Raw genomic sequence first — 6,128 nt, 5'->3', positions numbered from 1 at the left:
TTTTGGGGTTGGATGTCTTTAATATTTCTATCTTGTCTGATAGCAGCTGCTAAAGGTTTGATGAAAATAGCAAAAAGTGAGGGAGAAAGTGAGCAACCCTGTCTTGTACCTCTCTGCAGACTGAAGCTTGGAGAAGTTTGATCATTTGTCCTGACACTTGCATTTGGGGAGTCAGTTATTTTCTTGTGAGGAGATAAGAGGCTTTAATAATAATATCTTGCAAGAGAGAACAACACAGTACAGAATACAGAGTTGCTCTGACCACTGAAGCAAAAACACACAGTTATATTGCCCGCTCATCACGTCATCTGTTTTTGGGTATAATTGATTGTTCTTCTAACTTTCCTCCCCAACCATCAGTTGAGGTTACCCAGACACACTCGTAAATACCAGCCTAACCCTGTCCCCCCTAAAGTGCACCTATCTCATTATAACAAGCCCACCATTGTAAAGAGGAATTTAAGAAAACAGGGCAGGGTGGTACCTTGCAGCTCGGTCATTTGCAGGTTATACACAGTAACACTCAATACAATGCATATAAGAATTATTTTCCATTACATTCCTCCCTTTTGATTATAATAATACCATTATATTAATCAACCCAAAAGAAACAAGGAAAATAATAACTTTATCTGTAAAACATCAGCCTGCATTTGCACACAACGTGAGTTTAAAATGCAGGCATCATAGTAATAAAGGGTCCAATGATAAACAATCAAAACATGAACAATTAAACATGATTATCTTCATCCCTCTCTAAGTCAGCGTCACTAGAGGAAAGATTTTGAAAGCAAGAAAGTTATTTGAGTCATTTGGTCTTTTTCACACTGTTGTTTAGATGGACTACATAAAAGGATGTCATCCACATACTGCAAAAGAGCAGAGCCTGTGGTTGATTGAAGTTAATCCAGACTAGCTTTGAGGGCAGCATTGTAAATAGTGGGACTTTCACAGTACCCCTGTCATAACCGGGTAAAAGTCCAAGATTTCCCTTCAAACTAAAAAGCAAACCAAAATGGGCTATCAGGGTGCACTGGCGACAAGTCAACCACTGAGAAAAACTGTGCATCTGATGTAATTTGAGACAAAATAGTGTGTGGGTTGGGCACAGTAGGAGCATGTGGCTGAACTTTAGCATTCACCGCTTGGAGGTCCTGTACAAAACGCCATTCATCTGGCTGGCCAGCATCTTTAATCTTTTTAACAGGAAACAATGGAGTAAGCACAGGTGAATTTTCAAAAGGAACAATAACGCCTGTTTTCTGAAAAGATTGAAAAACAGGTTTAATCCCTTTAATTGCTTCAGGCTTAAAAGGGTATTGTTTTTTACATGGACAAAAGTCTGATTTAGGGGTGACAATTACTGGTTCACAGCCTTTTATCAACCCCACATCATATTTGCTCTTAGCCCAAAGATCATTGGGCACTTCAGCCAACATGGGTATCGAAGACAAATCTGTTTCAGATAAAAAACATGCTTCAAAATGTGATTCTGTGGTAGGAATTAAGTCCACAGTTCTTTGACAATGCATTGTACTCAAAAATGTTTTTTTGTATGCTGACAATCGTTCAGAAAACATCAAATTTGGATCAGCAGGTGAAACAGTCCACTCCATTTCTTTCTGACATGTAGCAACAAACTCTCCCACACCTTGTCACTGCCAGTGTGTACGTTTGGCCAAGGAAATGTGAGGGCGAGTACCACAAACATTAAAAAAATCGAAGTGCTCTGGAGTGAGCGACACAGCCAATAAAGTAGGCGCACATATTTTTTCACTTCTTCTCATAGTCATTGTCAGGCCCCAAAGAAATGTGTGATGTGCAGTGCAAATCAGTAGGTTGCATGAAATCAGAAAGGGGTGAAACTAGCGCTTTTGCTTCTTCCACTAGTTGTTGTGAAAAAGGAGAGCTGGGAAGTTTCCACTCATAAGCATATGTAAGTGCCGATGAATCAAACTGCACTGCTGTGAAAACTTTGTCAGGCTGTAACATAACCTTAACACCCTCTGGTGTAGAAGTTAAAATAATGCCTAATTTACACATGAGATCACAGCCCATCAGGTTAATGGGACACAACTCTGATAACAAAAATGAGTGTTTGAAGGAGAGCTCATCGGGAGTGACAACACGCAATGGGCATTGTCATTTTCTCCTTCACAACCTGGCCTGATGCAGACATACAGTAAACGTGGTTTCCACTTAACTTTGGAGGACAATCAAACTCCCCTGACGTCACTACTGATGAACATAAGTTCCTATATTCTGAGAGAAATATCTTTGCTCTAGGACTGAAATAGCATGCAAAACTTTACTACGTGAATCACAGTCGGCAAGCGTTGCTTCACTACACAGAGCAGGAAAAATGTGTGAGTGTGTTTGTGCTATCACCCATTAGTGGAGGCTCCGCTGCCGCGTGACGTCCAGAACCTGCCTCCCACCCTCAGTCAGCCTTTTGCCCAATTTCATCACTTTTTAGCTGTGGACAGTTCTTCTTCCAGTGTCCAGTCTGGCCACAGTAAAAACAAATATTCGGATCAGAGCTGTGGCGTGGCCCATTTCGACCTCCTCTCCCACACGTCCACGTCTTCGACTTCGGCCTCGTCCTCTGTTTACACCCACTGCGTAATACATGGTCATGGTTGCCAAATGCAGCTCCTTTTCACACTTGTCCCTTTTGATGGTCTTACGCGTCTCAACTTGGTTCTGAGCATGGCGAGCATATCGGCGAACGTCAGCCAAACGAGGACCCTCACACCATCCCACGTAAATGTTCTTTACTTCAGTGGCGACATCTATATAATATTGTCTGTAAAAACATGTATTTTTCCCATCTAATTCCTTTTTTGCTTTAAAACAAGTATTCCCCATTTTCTATCCCTTCAGTAGCCAACCAGTTTGTATGGAGTACACTGGAGCAACTTGACTGATCAGTAAAACACTGCTTTTGTTGTCACCGCAAGGCTTCCCCCGTCGGTTGTTTCACTGAGACACTACTGAGTAACTACAACTCAACACAGTTTATACACATAACATTCATATACATACTAACAAACAAACAAACAATAATTTATCGCAATTTTCTCATCTCTGTTTGAACGTACACCCAGGTAAATATTCCTGTAGTCTTCTCATACCGACTATGGACCCATTCATTGTTTAACTTCACTGTTTTGCAAATCCTAATTGAATATTACACATTGACATTGAAATTTACTGGATAAGCAGGTCTTCATTGCATTCAGCAGCCTATATGTGAGCATCTATGTGTAAGCTGTTCTTCTTTGCATTTATCAGCAGCAAGCAATTCTTCACTGCACATGCATATGTAAATAGTAAAACAATTCCAATGTGTTAGCGAAACCTTCTATATCACAGTGGTTTCTAAGATCTATTTTAAGTTCTTTGCCATCAGTGAGATGACATAGTTTACAAAGTGTGTCAAATTATCACTGAAGATCTTTTCAGGTATTTCAAATCTAGAAATGAGTTATTTTACGCGTGATTTTGCTACTGAGAGTGCATCTGCTTGTGCACATGGAAATATTTCAGACCATTTGGTAAAAACCTCTGTTGTCACTGAGCAGAATCGTTTCCCTTAACATTAATTTAGTTCAATGAAATCTACACAATAATGAAATACAAACAAATATGTTGAAAAAGATACACTGGCTTAGGGAATTATCTTCGTTTTGGTCTTAGATTGCCCTGTGGAATGTATTTTGCACATATTTGACCTGCTAGACAAAACTTTATTCATTTATTTATTCTAAAAAAAAAAATTCAATAATTAGTAAAACCATATGCTGTAAAAACCTTGTTCATTATTGCTTCCATCCCTCCTGTTGAGACATGACATGGTCCGTGGCTCAATACTGCAGCATATTTAAACAAATTCTTTGGCAGTATGGTTTTCCTTCCGGTCATTCATACGAGTCTATTGTAGATGGCAATTGAATAACATCTAATAATGCTAAAATATTTGTAGTTTATACATTTAGCTGTGGATGTCAACATACCTGTTTTTCCAATGCTGTGTTAACACATGTACAGTTGAGAAGGCATACTGACTGTCAGTGTAAACGTTAACAACCTTTTTGTTATTTAATTTACAAGCTTCAGTTAAAGCTACCAATTCGACTGCTTGAACAGAGTAATTTTTTGGTAGTGGTTGTTTTAAGAAAACTTCAGTTTCTGTTACTACTGCAAATCCTGTAGCATTTGTGCCATCAGGGTTTTTTGCTTGACCTGTTGAATAAATATAGTTATTTCTGCATTTTCATAACGTATATCAGTTAAGTCTGGCCTGGGTAAAACACTGATGGTTATTTCTGACATGCAATCATGAGGCTTTCCATCTGTGGGGTAGGTAGCAGTGTGGATGGATTAAGTGTAGCACATCTCTCGACAACAAGGTCTGGCTGTGAAAGAAGAACTGTTATGTAGGAGAGATGTCTGCTAAAGATATTTTGTTAAGTAACCATATCACAGCCACTGCATGAGGTACCTTAAGTGTTAATGGGTGAAATAACACCATTATTGTTGATGCCTGCACTGCCAATGGCTTCTGGCCATTGATTCAAAAGTACGATCTCGTCCCTTTTTCCCCCTTTCAGTGGACACTGGCCCCTAATTACCGCAATTCAGCAGGGGGTCTTTCATTAGGAGTACTGGACTCCCCCGTGCACGGTTTCAGCTCCGACCCTGGAAAGCGGAAAAAACGTTGAGATCTGGTTTGAGGACCCAATTGTTGAGAAAAGTCTCTCAATGAGACTCAGAGTTGCTGGAGTCAGTTAATGCAAATGTTTAATCTTGCAGCAAGTTCAAGAATGTGTGTGTGTATGGGTGTATGTGTGCGAACGTGTGTGAGTTTGTGTGTGTGAGAGTTTAAAGAACCTGTTATCCACAGGCAGGTCTTAACTAGTATGGCACAGGTCCAGCCTGTCTCATCTTTTTTGGAAGGTCCAGCGCTCGGCCGTAACCCTTCTGTCTGTTTGGACTCTCACATACATTCGGTTAATCATAGAAAAACGAGAACAAAACTTTTTAGCCCCTTAAATTCATAAAACAGACATGGTGCAGTTATTTCCATTCTAGAAAATAAGAGTAATCACCACCATTCCTATAAATTCTGGATATTCTAACAATCTGAATCTTTTTTAAATGTTCGATGAAGCCCTTTGCTGTTCTGTTTAGAGACTCAGCTGATCATAAACCAAGTTTTGCTCTTGAACCAAGCTTCTAAACTCTTCACCTTTTTCATTTCTCAGTTAGTATTCACTTTAAAACTGATTAAAAGAAAAATTAAATGAATGCCTATCAACAAATGTGGGATCTAAACTCTAGTGCTTTCTCTAAAATAATTTCCTTTCTCAATTCAGAAATGTGTGTGTGTAAGTCACAACACCCGTGACACCAAAACGGCTTTCTTTTCTCTCTTTTCTCTACACTCTGCACTGTGAGCACACACACCAAATCAGAAAGGCTTTTTTCTCTCTTTTCTACATTATGGACTGTGGGGACACAAAACCGCTCTCTCTCTTTTTTTTTTTTGATTGTGTGCCAGGGCGTTGTCTCACGTATTAGATTATGCTTAAGATACGAATGGGTTTATCAGTCACATCAGAATCCATACATACTGATCCTCCCGTAATAAAATGGTCGGATCTTATCAAACACACTTTGTTTCTTGTGACAAGTCAGCGAAACAGCGTATACACGTCAAGACACTGAATCAAGTTTGCCACAAGAACTCATAAGTTTGGCAGTATTGCTCTGCCGTCAGCAATCATACACCCATTTTATTTTCATGAGACATGTGCAGGCACCTGTTCATCTACTGTTCTATCACTATGAATTAGTTTATCTATTATCAATAAGGATACTTCTACAACTACTATCAAAGTATGTCCGGACTTCTTATGTTGTCAGTTGCTATATATGAATAAGTGGGTTGCTACTGAAAAGCATTAAGCATGTCACACAGCCCAAACATATAACATTTCAGGACACACCACACAGTTAACAACCACAGTGAAGCGTGTCAAAGCCCAAACATGTAACATTCAACAGGACACTTACACAACACATTCAAATCAAACAGTCAGACAACATACAAGAACATATACCCC

The sequence above is a fragment of the Leuresthes tenuis genome, unplaced genomic scaffold, assembly GCF_036924035.1.
Source record: "Leuresthes tenuis unplaced genomic scaffold, fLeuTen1.0.hap1 SCAF_23, whole genome shotgun sequence".
In the NCBI taxonomy this organism is placed as follows: Eukaryota; Metazoa; Chordata; class Actinopteri; order Atheriniformes; family Atherinopsidae; genus Leuresthes; species Leuresthes tenuis.
The sequence above is the reverse complement of the archived record's forward strand: the minus strand, read 5'-3'. Positions refer to the sequence as shown.